Consider the following 21,572-nt stretch of genomic DNA (forward strand, 5'->3'; position numbering starts at 1 on the left):
ACTGGGTCCGGACCAGGTTGGGTGGGCAATCGTACTACAAACATAACAGTTTTGACTTAGCGTGGTAGGCCGGTCATGGCTAAGTCTAGCTTTCGGGCCGCACAACCCAATCATAGGGGATTATACATGATGTTATATGATAGTTCCATTAGGGAAATTATTTTATGTATATATATGTAGATTTATGGAAACATGATTATCTATTAAGTTAAAGTCTGTTTGAGTAGAAAATATGAATTTAAAATTGTATAAGTGTGTGTTATGATATATAAATGCCTTTTTCAGTTAAAGTTAAATTAATGATTATGTTTTGCTTATGTAAAAACTTATCTGCTACACACTAATAATAATCTATTCTGTCTTACTGAGAGGTGTCTCACCCCATCATTATCTAATATTTTTCAGATGTCATGAGGAGCATAACAAAAATCAGAGTAGCGCAATGGAAGCGTAGGTGGGATAGAAGGTTTTATTTAGAATAGATCTTTATTAAATTATGTTTTTGATGTATTTAGAATTTTAGGCGTGTTATTTGTGTTATTGGAAATGATATTGTTATAATGCGATAATTAGTACTCTGGTAATGTGTATTGGAGGTCTTCCACTGTATGAAATATTCAGGTCATTGGAGGTGGTATCAAAGAATTTTAAATGAAATTTTATGGGTCGCTACATCAGCACCGATCGTTGCTCGGCAGATTGTGACCATTGACTTATACTAGCATTGAAAGTTGACCATTGACTTTTACTGAGTTGTCCGTTGACTTTTATCGAGTTGACCGTTGACTAGCATTGAATTTTGGGATTCAAGTGTTTCCTACTCAAATTTTCGTCCTGTTTTCATTTTCATGATCTGTTTTTGCACTTGAAGCTTCAATATGTCTCAATTTGGTTCGAATATTGATTCAATTGTCCTTTCTATTGATGTGATATTGGATGGATCCAATTATAGTATGTGGGCTCAGAATATGGAGGTTTTCTTGAAAGGACGCCGATTGTGGCGTCATGTGATTGGAGCAGTTCCTAAACTAGTGCAGAAGGACATTGAGAAGGAAGAGGCATTGGCATCCCGTTTGGAAGAATGGGACAATATTCACTACAAGATTCTGTTTTGCTTCATCAATACTTCCATTCCTTCCATCAATACTCTTCTTCCAAGACTTAGGAATGCTAAGGTGGCTTGGGATTTTTTGGCCAAAAGAAACAACTGTACCTATGATGCTTCCTTGGAGTTTCAACTGGAAGTCAAACTTTATCAAATGTGTTAAGAACTAGGTCAGTCTATTGCTAATTTTTATTCTCAGACTAATCATCTTTGGGAACCAATATCTGCCGCAGATCCGAAGTTGGAATGTTCTAAAGACATTCAAATGTTTGCTACGTGGCTTGATCGACGGAAGTTTATGCACTTTATAATGGCTCTTTAGGATGATTTTGAATCTACTCAAGCCTCTCTTCTTCATCATCAACCACTTCCAACTTTAGATGCTGCAGTTTTTGAACTCTTCTTTAAAGAAACTTGTTGTTCCACTATGAATATGCAATCGTCTGATATGGTCCTTGCCACTGCTTCTCATGGTACTCCACAATCTTCTACTAGCCATTCATCATCCAAATCCACCTCTAAGATTGGTTTTTTCAAGTGGTGTAAATGCAATGGTCATACGATCAATGAATGTCGCAAGTTTAGTATTCTAAGCAGCAACAAGCTTCCCAACAGACAGTTGCGGTTGCTTCATCAGCTTCCTCTGCACCTGAGACTCCATCTTAGTCGGACTTAATTCACCAGGTTTTGTCCCAATCCTCCATTGCCTAGTCTGTCAGCCTAGGTAAATCTCAGTGGTTTATAGACTCCGCCTGCTGTAATCATATGACATTTGATTCCACCCTTTTCTCTTATAAAGCTGCTCTTCCTCCCAATCCTACCATATATACTACTGATGGTTCCCATATTCCTGTTAGTCACATAGGGTCTATTTCTACCTCTAATTTATCTATTAGTGATACTTACCTTGTGCCTAAGTTATCCTTAAATCTACTTTCCATTGGAAAACTTTGTGAGTTAGGTTTTGACCTGAAATTCTCTAACAAGGGTGTTGATGTACATGATTCACGGATGGGTCAACTGCTTGGGACAGCCTGTAAAGTTGGACGTCTTTTCGAGCTCTCATATCTGCAAATTCCTTCCTCAACAATATATAACCTCCATGGCTACTATCACAATCACTTCCAGTTTGTGGCACTCCCGGTTGGGTCATGCTTCACTTCCCTATGTCCAATTCTTGGCCTCTTAGGGTCATTTAGGTTTAGTTAATTTTTAGTCTTTTGATTGTGTTTCATTTCGTCTTGGAAAACAAACACATTTGTCTTATAATAAAAGTGAATCTTTTTCCTTTGCATCTTTTGACATAGTCCATTATGATATTTGGGGTCCTGCACTAACTCTAACTGAGGGGGGATCTCATTATTTTGTTATCTTTGTGGATGATTACAGCCATTATACTTCGATTTATCTTTTATTGCATCAGTCTGAACTCACAAATATTTACCAAAATTTCCAAAAAATGGTGCAAACTCAATTTTCTTGTACCATTAAACCTTTTTGTTCAGATAATGCCATGGAATACAAGGATAAGCCGTTTCTTACCCTCTTATAGCAAAATAGGGCAGTCTCTCACCATTCTTGTCCATACACCTCACAACAAAATGGTCGAGCAGAACGTAACCATCGTCACATTCTAGATACGGTAAGAGCACTTCTTATCTTTGCTTCTCTTATAGAACGTTTTTGGGGTGAAGTTGCTCTTATTGCTGTCTACACCAGCAATCATGTTCCCTCACCCACTATACACAATAAAACTCCATTTGAGCTTCTTCATGGTATGGTCCCTAACTATTCATTACTTCACATTTTTTGTTGTGTTTGTTTTTTCACTCTTCCAACACATAAACACACCAAACTTGAACCATGATCCAAACTCCGCTGTCTTCTTGGTTATGGTTTCGCCCAAAAAGGTTATTGTTGCTATGATCCCATAGCCAAGCATCTTCATATTTATCATCATGTGGAGTTTTGGGAACATAAGATGTTTACGAGTATTTTTCCTTTTTTGCAGTCCTCTTCTAGTTATACTCCTATTTTTACTAACCCATCTATTGCTTTAGTCCCCAAATCCTCTACAGAGATGCTAAGCTCCTTAGATGTTCCTTCTTCGAGTGTTCTTGAGTCATATGACACGTTTACTGATACTCCGGATACATCAACTGCACCCAAGCCCATCTAGATACCTGCACTCTGTCAATCCACTAGAGTAAGAGCCCCTCCTTCTCATCTTCAAGATTATCATTGTTATTATGCCCTTGCTACTATTCACGAATCTCATAGTTATCGTAAGGGTAGTGCTGACCCTCTTTGGCAAAAAGCCTGATGAACTAGATGCTCTCACTAAAACTCATACTTGGGACCTGGTGGATTTGCCTTCTAGGAAGTCTGCATTGGATGTAAGTGGGTCTACAAAATTAAGACTCAGTCAAATGGACCAGTGGGATGATACAAAGCTCTCCTTGTTACAAAGGGTTTCTCTCAAGAGTATGGTATTAACTATGAGGATACTTTTTCTTCTATTGCTTATCTTACCTCTATTCGATCTTTTCTTGCAGTAGTTGTTGTGCGTCATTGGAAACTATTTCAAATGGATGTCAAACATGCATTCTTGAATGGTGAACTTGCTGAGGAAGTTTATATGCATCCTCCACCTGGCTATGATCATCCTCCTAACGTCTTCATTGTGCTCTCTACGACCTCAAACAGGCTCCCTGAGCCTAGTTTTCTAAATTTAGTTATGTTGTTGCTCAGTAAGGCTTTGTCCCTAGTGCCTATGACTTTGCACTTTTTCTTTGGTTCACTAGTGCTAATATGATTCTTATCCTTCTTTATGTTGATGGCATGATCATTACAGGGGATGATATCTCTGGTATTCCCGATCTTTAGCACTTTTTGAGTTAGAATTCTGAGATGAAGGACTTAAGGCAGCTTAACTACTTTCTTGGTTTTGAGGTTACTTCCAATTCAGATGGTTATTATCTCTCTCAAGCTAAATATGCATCTAACTTTCTTTCCAAAGCAGGCTTGACTAACAGGAAAACATGCATTTCTCCACTTGAGCCTAATATTAGGCTTCTTACTACTAATGGTGAATCTCTTCCAGATGCTACTCTTTATAGACAACTAGTTGGTAGTCTCATCTATCTCACTATTACCCGCCTCAACATTTCCTATGCAGTTCACTTGGTTAGGTAGTTTATGATTGCACCTTGCTCTACTCACTATGCTGCCATTTTTTGTATCTTACGCTATGTCAAGGGGACTCTATTTCATGGCCTTCAGTTTTCTTCGCACTCACCTCTTAAGCTCCGCTCTTATTCTGATGCTGACTGGGCCAGTGACCCTACCGATCGTCGCTCCACCATGGGTTATTGTTTTTTACTTGGCACCTCTCTTATTTATTAGCGTAGTAAGAAGTAGACTTTTGTTGCCCGATCCAGTACACTGTGCCCTTGCTGATACTACAGTTGAACTTTTATGGTTACAATGGCTTTTGACAGACATGAGTGCTCCTCAAACAACTAGTTCACCTCTTTATTGTAATAATTAGAGCACCATCCAGATCACTCACAATGATGTCTTCCATGAGTGTGCAAAGCATATTGAAATTGATTGTCACTTCATTCGGCTCCACCTTCAGCAAGGCACCCTACATCTTTGATTCGTCCCCTCTAAAGATCAACTTGCCGATATTTTCATGAAGTCTCATCCCCTTGGTTGGCTATGTGATCTTGTTTCCAAACTCAAGTTGACTTCATCATCTCAAGTTTGAGGGGGGATGTTAGAATATATGTTAGAATATTCTAATTTTATGCTTATTTTATTCTGATTTGATTCTTTGTATTTATAATATTTCTATTATTGTTTGGCTTCATTCGCATATAAAGGATCACAGTTTATAGTAAAGAAATATATAGAATTTCTCTCCACAATTTCTTTCTTTCTTTACTATGCGTGATTATGCATGCACACACCCATACACCCACACACATGCATTTTCACACCCACTTGCTGCACATGGACACACACAAACATGCATAAGATTCATCCCCTCTCTATGCATATACACACACTCATGCACCTATGCTTGCATGCAAACACACCCACACACATGCAGCACACACCTTTATACACACACTACCACATTCATGCATTTACACCACCAAGCATACACATATATGCACCTAAACACACAACCATTCATGCATGCATACATAAACTCATGCACACACCCATGCACACACTTTCCTACATACATACATACAGAAAGAGAGAGAGGGGGGGGGAGAGAGAGGGGGGGGGGAGAGAGAGAGAGAGAGAGAGAGAGAGAGAGAGAGAGAGAGAGAGAGATACCTATAGAATAAGGGGGCTTGGTTGGTTTTCTGGGTGAAAAGAGAGAAGGGGAGAAAGAGAAAGAAAGACAAGGGAAGAGAGAGATAAATAGAGAAAGAAAGAGAATGGAGGGATAGAGAGAGTCGAAAGAGGAGAGAAAGAACCCAAAATAACCGAGCACCCTTCCCATAACCTTGCTTTCTGGTTTAATAAGGAAAAAAAAAAAAAAAAAAAGGGGGACAAGAGAGTGAGGGAGCAGTATGCCTAGAGCAGGTCGGGTGGATCATGGGCAGGTAGGGGAATTGGGTTTTGGGAGGCTGGAGAGTGACAAGAGGAGATGGGATGGAGTCAGGTGAGGTCAGAGGGAAGAAATAGTGCAAAAAGGGGGGGGGGGGGGGAGGCCTTGCCGACTTTTATGACAATTAACGATGTCAAAGCCTAACCCAAAAATGCGGGGATAGAGTTGTTTGGGGCGGGGGGGGGAATGCCCAAAATGAGTTGTTTTATATATTTTTTAATTTTTTTAAAGGCCAAAAAGCGCCTTTCTATTTAAGTGGAGATGCATGATCCTCATGCACCTGCATTTTTCAATTAATTTTTATTTATTTATTTTATTGAAAATCAAAATGACGCCATTTTGTGCACCATGTGCACGTGCTCACATGTGCATGCCACTACACTCTAGCTAGTTGTTTATTTTTTAAAATTTTAAATATATATTTTAATTTTAAATTTTAATTTTTTAAAATATTATAATTTTACATTAATTTTTTTTAAAAAATTATTTAATTAGAATGAAGAAAAAGATACTTAGGATCCACAAAAAATGGGCAAAAATTTTAGAAGTGTCAAAAAATGCCAAAAAATTATAAAAAGTCAAGCTTTTGTCTCGATTTGTATGCAAAAGGCCAGAATTATTATCCAACCCCCTATCATTTCCGATAGCTTCAAATCACCCAATGCAGTCATATTTGGCAAAAAAAGAGCGAAATTTTTTTTAAAAAAAAAATGATAGGACTTTGACCTCAATTTGCATGCCTGAGGTCAAAATCACTGTCAAACGTCTTCTTATCATTTTGGACTGCTATAGATCACTTAGTGTAGTCAGAATTGACAAAAAGTAAGTCAAAAGCTTGAAATGATATGACTTTTGCCTTGAATTACGTGCCCAAAGTTAAAATCATTTTCAAACCTCTTCTTACCAATTTAGGCTACTTTAGATAATTTAGCATAATTACAATTGACAAAAAGAGAGCAGAAAAGCCTAGATTGACAGAAGTTTTGCCTTAATTTTCATGTCAAAGGTCAAAATCACTGTTAAAGCTCTTACCATTTTGGATTGCCCCAAATCACCTGATGCAGTTAGAATTGGTAAAAGGTTAGTAGAAAAATCTAAAAGGGTATGATTTTGCCTTGATTTACATGCCTAAGGTTTAAAATGTTGTTGGACCCTATCTTAACAGTTTAGATTGTCCAAATCACTCTATATAGTCAAGAATGACAAAAAAAAAAAAAAAAAGAGCAGAAAAGTAAAAAATAACAAGTAAAAGCTAGAGAAAGGTAAAAAGGACTTGTGAATCTCTATTTTGGTTATTCGGTCAAAATAACCATTGACAACTGCTTCTATTTGGCTGATACTTTTGAAAAAGGGGTCAGAAAAAGATAGAGATATCCATTTTTATTGAATGTTAAATGAAGATTAGATTGAAGAAAACAAAACAAGAATGATGGGTGAAATGATTGACCATAAGAGTTATTAATCCTGAATTGTCAAATCACAATGACTCATTTAAAAAGAGAGAGAAAAATGTCCATATGGATCCTACCCATCTTGGACAAATTTGAGGGTAGAAGTGTTTGACATTGGGATTTGTCAAGACTCCTTAATTGTTAAGAAACTAGAAAGGAAGAATTGTCCATGGGGGACCTTACCCATCTCAGACCAATTTTAGGAGAAAAATTTTTGAAATGGGAATTTGTCAAGACCTTTTAAGTGTCAAGACATGCGATTTTATATATATATATATATATATATATATATATATATATATATAAATTGGTACTCGGAGAGAAGAAAACTATTTTGAAAATGTGAACAAGACTTACATGCATCTTGCATACCTTGGATTAATTAGAAGAATACAAGACTTATGTGCATCTTGCATATCCTATATTGATTGAAAGGAGATAGGAATTAAATTTGTTTGGATTGCTTGGAATGATTGAAAGGAGATGGGACTTACATGTTCTGCATAGCTTAGAATGAAAGGTAGGACTTACGTGAACTCGCACAACCTGCATTAAAAGGAGATTGGACTTGCGTGCATCTTACATAACCTGAAATAATTAATAGGAGACAGAACTTACATGCATCTTGCACAACTTGGAAGAGGGCATAGAACTTACATGAGTTGCATCGCCTATAATGATCAAAAGAGGATAAGACTTATACGCATTTGGCATTGCCTGAAATGATCGAGACGAGATAGGATATTGCATAACCTGGATTGATTAAGAGAAGATAGGACTTACTTGCATTTTGCACAACCCTAATTGATTGGATGGTGATGTAACAAACTTTAGAAGTATGAGGGGTAGATAAAAGTTAATGAGTCCCTTTTTAGATCTCCATTTTTACTGGTGGGCTTGTCTTGACTTACTTGCATTTTGCACAACCCTAATTGATTGGATGGTGATGTAACAAACTTTAGAAGTATGAGGGGTAGATAAAAGTTAATGAGTCCCTTTTTAGATCTCCATTTTTACTGGTGGGTTTGTCTTCACGCATTTAATCAAACTAGCCATTTGACTTTAACGACCTTGAACACTTTGATTTCCCAAGTTGACTTGTTAGTTTTTCAATTTCTCAAACCTTTGGCACTTGACATCTTTAAAGATCTATCTATGGGTCAAATTCAATTCATGGATTGCTTTCTTATACTCAATTGATGTGGCTAAGAATACCTCTTCTTTCTTCACCAACCCCTTCTTTATTTGAAGGGAAAGGTGTGATCAACTTGACTAGAATCACTTCTTTTCTTTCAAGACAAACAATAGTTAGAAAATGTAAATTCAAATCTTAAAATGTAGACGAGCTTAAAATTATGCATTTAATTTGAAATGTCCTTCTTAAAAGGGGTGAGAAGGAAAGTTTTGAAAATAGTTAGAATTGGCCTAGGTTTTGGAATTGGTAGCAAGGAGCAGGGGGACAAAATAGGTAACTTATAATGATAAAATGGCAAATGGAATCTTAGTTTTTTTCATAAATTGTAACATTGGTTTGATTGAAATTTAAAATCCTAAACAAAGGATACTAGAGCTATCTTTGATCACCCTTAGATCAATGCACCTTTTTCGGAAAAAAAACCTGCCCTGTTTTCAAGGAAACATCTCCTTATAGTTGACTCAAAATTTTCCCTAGTGTTAAAGATTGGGGAGTGGAATAGACTGCTTCGATTTTAAAAAATCTTCACAGATCAACCCTAAGAGAAATATGCCACACTGTCGGAGTTGGGGTACAATGTGACTTTGGCTTCACTTATCAAAGAAGTTGCCTCAGTTTGGGATGACATTTTCTTCTTTCTAATTCTCTCCTTCTTTTTGTCTTGATTTTTCTTCGATTCTTTCTTTTCTTTTCTTTTCTTTTTCACCGTTTTTAGTTTATTTTTTTCTTTATTTTCTTTTTATTTCGTGCCTATATTCCCCACGTGACTTTGTTTCTGGTTTTTTTCCAAGGACTAGCTCCGCATTTATATTGCCTTTTTAGGTTTTCTCTATATATGTAGCTATTTGATTATTTGAACTGGTTTGAGGATTTGTAATCTTCGATGGCTGCATGTGAACTTATTTCCTTTGAGACTAGGAGAGTTGATGGAGCTTGTGAAACTTGGTGGTCCTTTTTTGGCCTTGAATTGTGATCCTAGAGTAAGCACTTTAGAGTACTATGCTAAACCTGTGATATTAGGTGGACTTAATGACATAGGATGAAATGTAGGTCAGCTTAGGAGTTCAAGAAATTGTGGGAAACTAGGCTCAAAACCCCAAAGTTAAACCCAAGTCCCCTTAGTACACGGAAATGGTTGATTAACAAAAAGTTGGCAACAAGTTGGGCTGAAATTGGAGAGAAGTTGGATTGAGGTTGGAAAAAGTTGGACTAAACTAACTTTTGCAATAATGAGGCAGGGGTATTAGGGTTAAAAAAAGGGGGATTAGTATGCTCAAATTCATTGTGTTTAGAGTCAAAGATTGTCAGGAATCACCTTTTACTTCTTCAATTTCCTTTTCTTTTCCTAGTTTATTTCTTTATTTTTTTGAACTCCTTTTTTTTTATTTGTTGATGTTGCGATATTTGGTTCATATAGTGAGTGGAAGGCATGCACAAAGAGAAAACATGGTGAAAATAGAATGCTGGGGTTTGCTGAGGAAATTGTCGATGGTTACCCTGTATCCGTCGATGGTTTGGTCCAATTTCATAGAGGTTTGGCTCTCAGTATTAAACTGTTAACAGTATGTCTTCAAACCGTCAACAGTTTGGCTTGGGACCCCAGCACATATTTTCAAATTTCAAATTGGGATGTTAAGTTGGTTGGGTTTTGGAGGGAGAGCCTCCGGAAATTTTATAAATACATTGTATATGTTGTATCTATATTGTTTTTTGTGTTTTTGGACACAAGATAGTGAAAAATACTACTAATTGCTCCCATGGATGTAAGATTCATCGAACCATATAATTACTTATGTTATTGTTATTGCTTTCATTATAATCTATGTGATTATTGTTCTTTATTTTCCCCATTGAGTGCTGCGTTGTAAGATCGTTTTATTCTGATGTGCAATTCGTTTTTCACAACAAATTGGTATCAGAGCATTATTGTAATGGCCTTTGGAACTTCTTCTGCAAAGTTCGATGTCAGTAAATTCGATGGAACAATAAACTTCGATTTATGGCAGAGAAGGGTGAAGGATATGTTAGTGCAGTAAGGTATAGTGAAGGCTTTATACAGAATTCAAGCGGAAAGCATGGATGAAACAAGTTGGATTGAATTGGAAACGAAGGCGGTGTTGTTTATCAAACTCTGTTTGGCTAATGACGTGTTGTATCACATCATGGATGAGGATTCTTAGGCAAGGGTTTGGCAAAAACTAGAAAGTCGGTATATGTCTAAGCCTTTATCAGACAAGTTATTTCTTAAGCAAAGGTTGTATTGGCTTAATATGGTGGAGGGTTTGGATTTGAACCAACACATCAATGCATTGAATCAAATTGTAAGTGATTTAATGCATGTTTATGTGAAGTTCAAGGAGGAAGACAAGACATTGATGCTATTGAATTCCCTACATGTGTCTCGCACGTATGGGAATTTGGTTACTACTTTAACATGGGGCAAATAAAGCCTAAATTTGAAAGAGGTGACAAGCGCATTGCTGGGCTTTCATCAAAGAAAGATGATCAGTGAAGAAATTTCACATGGTGAAGGGCTTGTGGTAAAGAGTAACTAGGAACATGGGAGAAGGAGACTTAGGGAGCAGTGATGATAATATCTTTTCTATTTCATTAGGTTCAGAATGCCTCATGGATTCTTGGATCCTAGATTCTGGATGTTCTTATCACATGACACCAAATAGAAATTGGTTCAACACCTACAGGCCAGTTAGTTAATTTTGATTATGTTCTAATGGGAAATGATGCTTTATGAAAAACAATTGGAATAAGAAATATCAGAATTAAGATGTATGCTGGGGTGGTGAGAACTTTATGTGATGTAAGGCATGTACCAAATCTACAGAAGAATGTGATTTCATTGGACACTTTAGATTGTAACCAATATAGTTACAAGACTGAAAGTGAGACAATGAAGGTGTGTGAAGGCGACTTGATGGTGATGAAAGGAGAAAGTTAGTGGGAAATATCTATGCATTGCAGGGTATCACAGTTGTAGGTAGAGCTATAGCTGAAGGATCTGAGTCAGATGTTCTGTGGCATATGTGGTTACTACATTTATTCAAATATTTGGGGGCCAAGGAGGATAGCATCACGGAGTGAACATATGTATTTCATGAGTTTATCACAAGAGGTCTTGGTGTATCTCATGTAGTATAAGTCAGAGATGTTTGCAAGGTTTAACTTGTGGTTGAGGTAGAAAACCAGACCGGGAGAGCGATCCTCAGGTCATACATTGGGATTGAGTATGCTGGTTTTGTTCAAGGAGTTTTGTGAACAGCATGGCGGATTGTATGCAAGGCTAGCAAGGAACTTCTTGGTGAAGTCAGTGAGTATGGCATGCTTCTCATTTAACCAATCGCCAAGGGTATCACTAGATGAGAGAGTTATAGGAGAGTTGTGATAGGTTTTGCGGTAGACTACTCTGGTTTAAGTAGATGTCCATAGGTGCACGTTTCTAGTGAAGTGAGATCTAAGCTTAGTGTAATGTCTGGACGGTACATCTTTCTAGGGTATAAGAAAGGTGGGTTCATGCTAGGTGTTCCAATGGCAAACAAGGCGGTGATTAGTGGAGACATGATTTTTGGTGAGAAAGCAAAGGTGTAGCGTACTCAAGTAAAGGTAGAGAAATAGATGCCAGAAAATTGCAATAGCAATGAACATGTGATGCAGGTGGAGTTACAAACTCAGGGCAGAGATGACATTGTTCATAATGCAGGGAGTTATAACTGGGGAAACCAACAAGAAAACAACAGGCCTAGATGCATTATCAGGCCACTATTCAGGTATAAATTTGATGTTCTAGTGTTTTATGCATTCATTACTACCTGCAATGTTCCTACTATTTTTCAAGATGCAGTGCACAACAAATGGAAAAATAGATGGATGAGTGCTATGGAAAAGGAGATGAAGTTACTGCATAAGAATCAGATGTGGGAGTTGGTGGAGCTTCTAGAGGGGAATAGGGTGATAGGATGCAAGGGGGTGATGTTTCTGTTGTTTGTGGATAACATGTTATTTGTTGAGAAGGCTTTGATTGAGGTCAATCAGTTGGAAACTCTATTAATAAAAGGTTTTGACATGAAGATTTTGGGTATGGCCAAGGAGAATCTTAGTTTGGAGATTCGCGAGGATAGAGCTGCAGGGAGATTGGGATTATCTTAGGGTGACTTTGTGGACAAAACTACAGGGAGATTTTGTTTGTCATCTTAGGGTGGTTCTATGGAGAATCAATGTAAATTTTGGTGATGTTCGGGATATGTCAAAGGTACCCTATGCTGGTGCAATGGGATGTTTCGGCAGGCAACAGAGTGATCTACTAGTCGTGAAATTTGTGTATGCATACTATCTAGGGGGCTTTGATTACAAGAGGTCTACAACGGGGTATATGTTTACTATTGTGGGAAGACCTTGTTGGAAGTCCATGGTGTAGTATCTGGTTATAACATTTGCAACTAAGTTGGGGTTTATGGTAGAAGTCGAAGCTTCCACAGACAAGTCCAAGCATTGCCCAGACTTGGTTTTTGTCTCCAATTCCTAGAAGGGAGACGGTCCCAACCTAATTTCCCAAAGTCAAGGTGAAGCAGTGGGGTTTATGTTTTCAGTTTCTCCTAAAGGGTGTATATTCATCAAGGTAGAGATTGTTGTGATATGTGGCTCATATAGTGAGTAGAAGGCATGCACAAAGAGAAAACATTGTGAAAACAGAATGCTAGTGTTTGCTGAATAAACTGTCGACGATTGCCCTGATCTGTCAACGGTTTGGTCTAGTTTCAAAGAGATTTTTCTCTTGGTATTAAACCCTCAACAATATTTCTACAAACCGTTGATGATTTGGCCCAGGAACCCAGCACAGATTTTCAAATTTTGAATTGGGACGTTAAGTTGGTTGGGTTTTGGAAGGAGAGCCTCCGGGAACTTTATAAATACATTGTATATGTTGTATCTGTAATGTTTTTCATGTTTTGGACACAAGATAGTGAAAAATATTGTCAATTGCTCCCGTGAATGTGGGCATTTCTAAACCACGTAATTCCTTGTGTTATGGTTATTGCTTTTATTATAATCTGTGTGATTGTTGTTCTCATTTTCACCTCCCCTCCTATTTTTCTTATCTCCATTTTATTTTTTTTCCATGAAAACAAGAAAAGATGCCCCAGTTTAGGGGTAGATCATTGATATTTTGCCCTAGTGTGGGGGGTGATCCTCTGACTGGGATCGAAAGAATAGACTTGAGGCTCAAAATGGGGCTAGAAATGGATAAGATTTACTTAAAAGGATAGCTGAATGATGACCTCTCTTTATTTTGATTACCATTTTTTCTTTAGCAAAGTGAGGTGTTAGGGCCCTACCCAAGGTCATTAATTGGAAGAGGGTAAATGAAACAAAGGCTCATAGAAGGCTCAATAGGTTAGCAAGTGGGGAATCTATATAGGAAAAATGGGGTTATTATTCAAAAAAATGATGGGCACTTGTAACTTGCACACAGTCTTAACATTTGTATTCTCAAGCTTGTTCAAGACATTGAAGTGTAAAGGACTTAGGATTCTTGAAGAAATGTCGATTTATACTCCAGCTTGCTTGTGTAACACTTATTCAACTTGAAAATTCTCATATTTATACCTCTAATATTCCTCTTGGGATCTTCTTCCTTTATCTTTATTGATCCACTTACCCCCTCCAAAAACCCTTAACTAGGACCTAAATTTAAAACCAAAGCCACTATTACTTTGTTTGTGAATTGATGTGTTTGATTTCTATACAAGTTTTGTCATACTTTCACTCTTATTTTTATGCTAGTTTGTGTTTAATTTTCTTATTTATTACAGTTTTGATATTTTTTTATTTTTTGTTTAGAAATAAATAAATTAAAGGAGTCATTGAAATTATGGAGGAAACTTTCCTTTTCAAATTCAAATTCCCTTCATCAAGAGTCCTTTTCAAACTCAAATCCCTCTCTCAAATTTCATGAAATACCCTTTAGTATTTGGAGCATAACTTTTGCTAGAGAACACCAAAAAGAACGATCTGGGCATCTATAGAAAGTTACGAAAGAATCCCACAACTTTTATGTTGAAGATTTTTGAAGATGATTTTTGAAGATGGGAGGACCTAGATAGAGAAAATCACACATCAAGGCGGCGGCAAAAAAGAAGGGGATTTGGAGAATCTTGTTTTGGGGAGATAAAAAGGGAGGATGACCAGAGCTTTATAAAAGGAGGGGATTCAAAGCTAGGAAAAAAAAAATAGAGGAGGATTTTATTCACCATTAGAGAGGAATTCGAAGCTTGGAAAAAGAAGAAGAAGAAGAAGAAGAGAGAGGCTGAATTGGAGTTGTTGACGATTGATATTCTCAATCTACATACAGTTTCTTTCTTACTTCTTTCATCTTCTCTTTATATAATTTTCATTATGGATTCTAGAATTATTATGGTTTGTTTTGATTCTATTATGAACTAATTTCTATTGCTAAGGCTATGATGTAACTTCTCCGTGAAAATTTCAAATCTTATTTCTATGTGATCATAATTTTATCATTCCTTTTGAGTATACACCATTGAGTTTAATACTTTCAATTATTTGGCTAAAAGTTGAGTGATTTGTTTTGCATGTTAATTTGAGAGATGATGCATGTAGTTTAACTTTGTATAATGTATGCCATGAATTGAATGAAAAGACAGGAATGTGCCAAAGTGATTTGTATATCTTTTATGTAAAATATTATTAATCTTAATGTACTCAAATGCTTTTAAATTCACATAAACATATCGCGGGCTATCGTATTTTGGGTAATTCTAACTCTACTCGAGAGAGGGTCTTAGATAAGTTAGAATATTTTGTTGTCAAATAGGATGATAAATGATTGATTGCATGATTAGGATTTGAGATTGGATTGGTTAGGTGAGTCAAATGCCTTAGTGTGTTTCTTCTTGGGTGAAATCTTCTTCCTTTTAAGTATTTAGTTGATTTAACTTTATTATTTTTATTTTATTTTTCAAATTCAAAATCCACCACTTTTCTTGATTTTCAAATAATTTAGAATTATAACAATTTCAATAGTTAATATGTAAATAGTCCTCGTGGATTCGACATCCTTCTTTATCACTATATTACTTGTTACGATTTCATACACTTGCGAATTTTCGCAACAAGTTTTTGACGCCGTTAGTGGGATCAATATCAATGTGAGTGTCATTCAATTCACTAATATAATTTGTGAATTTTGTGCAAGGAATTGAATCATATGAGGGTAGATTGTCAAGTAGGAAATCCATTCACCAACAATAGTTCGGAGCAAGCAAACTTTGTGTCAAATTACCAATGACAAAACAATCCTTATTCCAATACTTATATTCTAGGATGGCGAAACTACCCAAATTTCTTATAGAGCAACTCCCAAAATGTTTCCAAGCCTCCACTGGATTTCCAAAATCAATAACAAGAGAAGAAGTTGAATATGGAGGAGATAATGACACAATTTATGGCCAAGGTGGATGCTAGATTTCAAGATCATGACATTGCTCTAAAGAACAATGAGAACTATGCGGAGCATTGAAAGGATGGTTGGTCAATTGGAAAAATTAATGTTCGAAAGACATCAAGGATCACTTCCAAGCACCACGAAAAACAATCCAAAAGAGCAAGTGAAGGACATTACTTTAAGAAGTGGAAGACAGCTTAATTTACAAGAGAAAGAGCAAAATTACAGAAAAGATGAGCAAATTGTGAGATCCAAGAGCAAGTGAAGGACATTACTTTAAGAAGTAATTTACAAGAGAAAGAGCAAAATTACAGAAAAGAGGAGCAAATTGTGAGATCCGCAACACCCACATCCAAGGCTGTAGCACCCACCCCTATCCCGAGCCAAATAGCGGAAAACTCAGGAAATCCTCTTGTTTCTTCTTCTCATACTTCTCCTTATGTTCCTCCTATAACTTTTCCTCAAATACTTCAGAAAAATATGTTAGATAAATAATTTTCTAAGTTCCTTGATGTTTTTAAAAAGTTACATATTAACATTCCTTTTGTTGATGCCTTGGAACAAATGTCTAGTTATGTGAAGTTCATGATGGATTTTCTATCAAACAAGAGGAAATTAGGAGAATGTGAGACCTTGATGTTGACCAAAGAGTGCACTACCATTTTGCAAAATAAGTTGCCAACCAAAGCTTAAAGATACATGGAGTTTTACTATTCCTTGCACCATTGGAAACTCTTATTTAGAAAAAGCTTTGTGTGATTAGGTGATAGCATAAATCTGATGTCATTTTCTATTTTCAGGCAATTGGGGCTAAGAGAGGTCAAGGTCACTATCGTTTCACTTCAATTGGCGGATCGATATATTAAACAACCAAGAGGCATAGTAGAGGATGTTCTTGTTAACATTGATAAGTTTATTTTCCCTACAGATTTTATTGTTTTATATCTGGAGGAAGATCGAGAAATCCCACTTATTCTTGGTCAACCATTCTTAGCTACAAGAAGAACTCTCATAGATGTGCAACAAGGGAAACTAATACTATGGTTGCAAAATGAACAACTTACATTTAATGTGTTTGAAGCAATGAAATATTCGTCAACAATAGATACATGCTTCAAATAAATGTGATTGATGAACTTGTGGTAAACACTTTCGAAGAGAGTTATCCTAAGGAACCATTTGAGGCATGTCTTGTTCAATCTGGCACTACCGATTCTGAGAATTCAAGATAAGCAATTGTGCACACTACTTGGAACCATCTCCACCTTACTTTTTTAAAAGGAAGTGGAAAACATAACATTGGGCCAAAGCACTACTCCAAAAAAGCCATCCATTATTGAGGCCCCATGTTTAGAACTCAAACCTCTTCATTCTCATCTTAAATATGCTTATTTACATGATTCTTCTTTACCCATAATAATTTCTTCATCTTTGACAGGTCTTGAAGAAGAGAAGTTACTTCGAGTTTTGAGAGCTCACAAGCAAGCTATGGGATGGACTATAGCCAACATTAAGGGAATAAGCCCTTCACTTTGCATGCATAAGATTTTAATGGAAGAGAATTATAAGCCTATGGTGCAGGCACAAAGGAGACTTAATCCGAACTTGAAAGAAGTTGTTAAAAAAAGAATTTATTGAAGTGTTGGATGCCAGAATTATTTACCCTATTTATGATAGCTCATGGGTAAGTCCGGTGCAAGTAGTGCCTAAGAAGGGAGGAGTGACGGTGGTAGAGAATAAAAATAATGAACTTATTCCAGCAAGAACGATCACAGGTTGGAGAGTGTGCATAGACTACCACAAGCTTAATGATGCCATACAACCATTGCACTCATGCAACATTTTTAGGGATGTTTATTTCTATCCTTTCATTTTTTTTATTTTATTTTTTTCATCTCTTTTGATTCTTCACATTGGGGACAATGTGTTCTTTAAGTTTGGGGTAGAGGTAATTTATTTTAGAGTATCTATTTAGTTTAAAGATATATGAATAAGAAAAAATTTGTTTTGTTTTGGTTTTAGGTTGATGATCACCAGCCTTTGATATTACCTGATTGAAATTGAATTGGATTTGTGAAAAATGCTAAGTTTGTCTTGTTTTGTGCTTAATTCTTGTATTTGCTTGATTTATTTGAATTCTTTTGAACACTTTTACACAATATCATGATCAATAAGTTGCTTTGTTGGCTTAGAGTATATTTATGTGAATTAGATATTTCATAAGATCTCACTAAACTTTAGAACCTGTTTGATAATTTCTTGAGACAAAATCCTAGGTAGCACACCATTAGAGAAATGATCTAGACTATCTTTGGAACGTTTGAGCTTTTCTAGCCTACCCTAATTATCTATCTCTAGTCACCCCTTGGAGCCTTAAATACATTGACCATTTTTCTTTCATTAACCCACATTAACCACATCTTTTAACCCATAAACATTCATCCTACCATTTCAAGAAAAAATGTTATATGCTTAGTCATTGGAGAAGAGAAAAGTTTGTTAAAGAACTAAGAGAGTAAGAGCAAGTTTTGTTATTCTATTAAAAAAAATTAATAGTACAAATAATACAACCCAGATTAAAAAATAATAATAAGTTTGGGAAAAGAAGAAAAAATATATGTATAGATGAATAAATTGCTCATAATGTGCTCTAGGAAGTAAATGTAATTTTTTTTCTCTCTCTTCATTGGTGAAGCTTGTGTTGAATTTTCTTGCTTTGAATGCCATACCATTTTTTTTCTTTTTCCAGCACCCTAAGCCGAACATTACAAGCCTTTATTAAGACCTTTTGATCTTTTGTGATGTGTTTGTACTACGTTAATGGAGAGTTGATTTGAAAAATAGGCATATGAAGTTCAAGAAGCTCATTATCATAGAGATCAATCATAATTCAATCAAGTTTGCATAAATTGATCCGAGTTAATAGAGTAGCGAGTTGATATTGGTTACTCACACACACACACACTCAAAGGTTTCTACATAAACCTAAGCATGCTCTTGAATTAATTTAAAAACTTGTTAAATGTTTAGACTTTTCCTTGAATCAATTTCTTCATGCAATCCATAACGCAATCATTGTGAGAAATCAACCTATTCTATTTATTTAATTTTTATTTTCACTTTTTATTTTTGCTCGAGGACTAGCAAATCATAAGTTTGGGGGGATTTTGATGTGTTTAATTTCTATACAAGTTTTGCCATACTTTCACTCTTATTTTTATGCTAGTTTGTAACGACCTGCTTATCTTATCATATAGTAAAACATAATAAATAAAATAGTCAACCTGAAACCCATGAGTAACGGGGACACCTGTTATACACAGCAGAACCTAGGCAGTAGTAAATGTAAATCATCATTCTCATAACCACAAAATATTTAATACCAAAGCTAACTACAATCCATAGTATTACTGTATTCATATACAACCTTAAAATATCAAAAATACAAGTAGGATCCCATAACAACAATCTCCTGACCCTAGCCCAAACTTACCCTCCTAGCAGGGTAGTACAATCGACTCAACAGCGGTCACGCTATGTCGGTCTTTCTAGGTTTCCTGAAATTTATTTAATGTTCGGGGGTGAGACACTTCTTAGTAAGGGAAAATAAACTAAATACAACTGTGTGACAATATGAATATTTAATGATAATATAGATATATAGTACATTCTTCATACCAAAGAACATTAATCATTTAGTAACTGCATAAACGTATACCTTCATATTTTTAATAAATCATACTAATCATAACTGTCTGGTATAGCTAATAATATTGAAAACATACCTAGGATTAATAGCTAGCTGATGTCATGTATTACCCCCCATGACGGGTTGTGCAGCTCGAAAGCGGGACCCGACAATGGCTGGCCGACCACTACCGAGTCAAAAATGTCTGTAAGTACGATGGGCCCGCCATACCCTGGTCCAGACTGCTAGGTGGACGTCTACAACTCTACACTAAAAGTCACATCGATTATTCATCTCCCACCCCCTCGTGGGGCGATTAGCACAAGTCTAAACATACATAGCTGATCTGTATAGCTACGGTACCGTACTCCTGAAACTGAACTAAACTAACATCCGGGTTCTAATAACATATAATACATGATAATATAGAGTTTAACATAAATGGATTGATAGCATTTTCTATAACTTCATAAATACGACTTTATGCCAAACATTTCATAAATACGGCATTGTGCTGTACATTTTATAAATACGGCCTTGCGCCAAACATTTCATAAATACGACTTTGCGCCGAAATCATATATCATACACGGCCTCGCGTCGACTATCAATCATGGCCTTGTGCCGAATATCTCATACATATCATTCTGAATAAATAAATCAATTATCATGCATTTTCAAAATCGTAATGTACTGTATTATTTCATAATTCCTGAAAACATGCTTTACTCGTAAAATTTACCATAACATAATACTTATCATGTAAAATAATATTCACACCACATAATACTGAGTAAAATCATACATTTCATTCTAAATTTACATTTCCTGTATAATAGTAGTATTTTCCCAAATATGCATTTTCTCAATAATATTCAAATATAACACATGCTTTTTTGAAAATTAATTTATTGATAAATAATACTAATTTGTATGGAAAAATAATTGCTTTAGTTTATTCCCTTACCTGACGCGGGAAAGAAACCCCTTAAAAATTCTAGTCCTGCACTCGCAAGGTTCTCCGTTCAATTCCCTAAAAAGAGTAACTCTCATAACTAAATTTCAGTATTTTTCCATGAATATCATTTCCTATAACTATGAAAAGACCCAATTTGACTTAAAAAGTCTTACCTCAACTCAGGGATGAAGTTCAACTCGCTTCCACCAACGATCCGCTCCTGTAGATTTGGAGAGAACTTCCCCAGAAGCGTCGTGGTGGCTTCAGATCGTCGATCCAGCGAACGACGGAGCCGAAATCGAAGAGAGAGGAGAGAGAAACCATAGGGAGGAGAGAGAGAGAGAGAGAGAGAGAGAGAGAGAGAGAGAAATAGAGTGAGAATTTCTGATTTTTTGCATTTAAATCCGAGTTTTAGGCTAATTATAGAGTCAAATTCGTCGACGAGACACATCACCTCGTTGACGAGTCCCTAAAGAGTTTTATCGATGAACCTTCACCCTCGTCGACGAAATTCAGAATTTCCAAAACCCTCCTCGGTATTTTCTCGTCGACAATATATACCCTTGTCGACGAGCCCAATTGTCGTGTCGTTGATTCATCGACGAAGTTTGCCACGCCCTCTTTTCAATTCCCATTTTCTTCTCTCTTAATTATTATTTAAATACCATTATACTTCGGGTCATTAAATAGTTTGTGTTTAATTTTCTTATTTATTAGAGTTTTGGTTTTTTTTTTTTTTTTTTTTTTTGTTTAGGAATAAATAAATGAAAGGAGTCATGGGATAAGGAGGAAACTTTCCTTTTCAAATACAAATTCCCTTCATCAAGAGTCCTTTTCAAATTCAAATTCCTCTCTCGAATTTCCTCAAACACCTTTCAATGTTTGGAGCATAACGTTTGCTAGAGAACTCCAAAAAAGGCGATATGAGTATGTATGGAAAGTTAAGAAAAAATCTCACAACTTTCATGTTGAATATTGTCAAAGATGGGAAGATCTTGATACATAAAATCACATATCAATGCGGAGGCAAAAAATGAGGGGATTTGGAGAATCTTGTTTTGGGGAGAT

The sequence above is a fragment of the Malania oleifera genome, chromosome 2, assembly GCF_029873635.1.
Source record: "Malania oleifera isolate guangnan ecotype guangnan chromosome 2, ASM2987363v1, whole genome shotgun sequence".
Classification (NCBI taxonomy): domain Eukaryota; kingdom Viridiplantae; phylum Streptophyta; class Magnoliopsida; order Santalales; family Ximeniaceae; genus Malania; species Malania oleifera.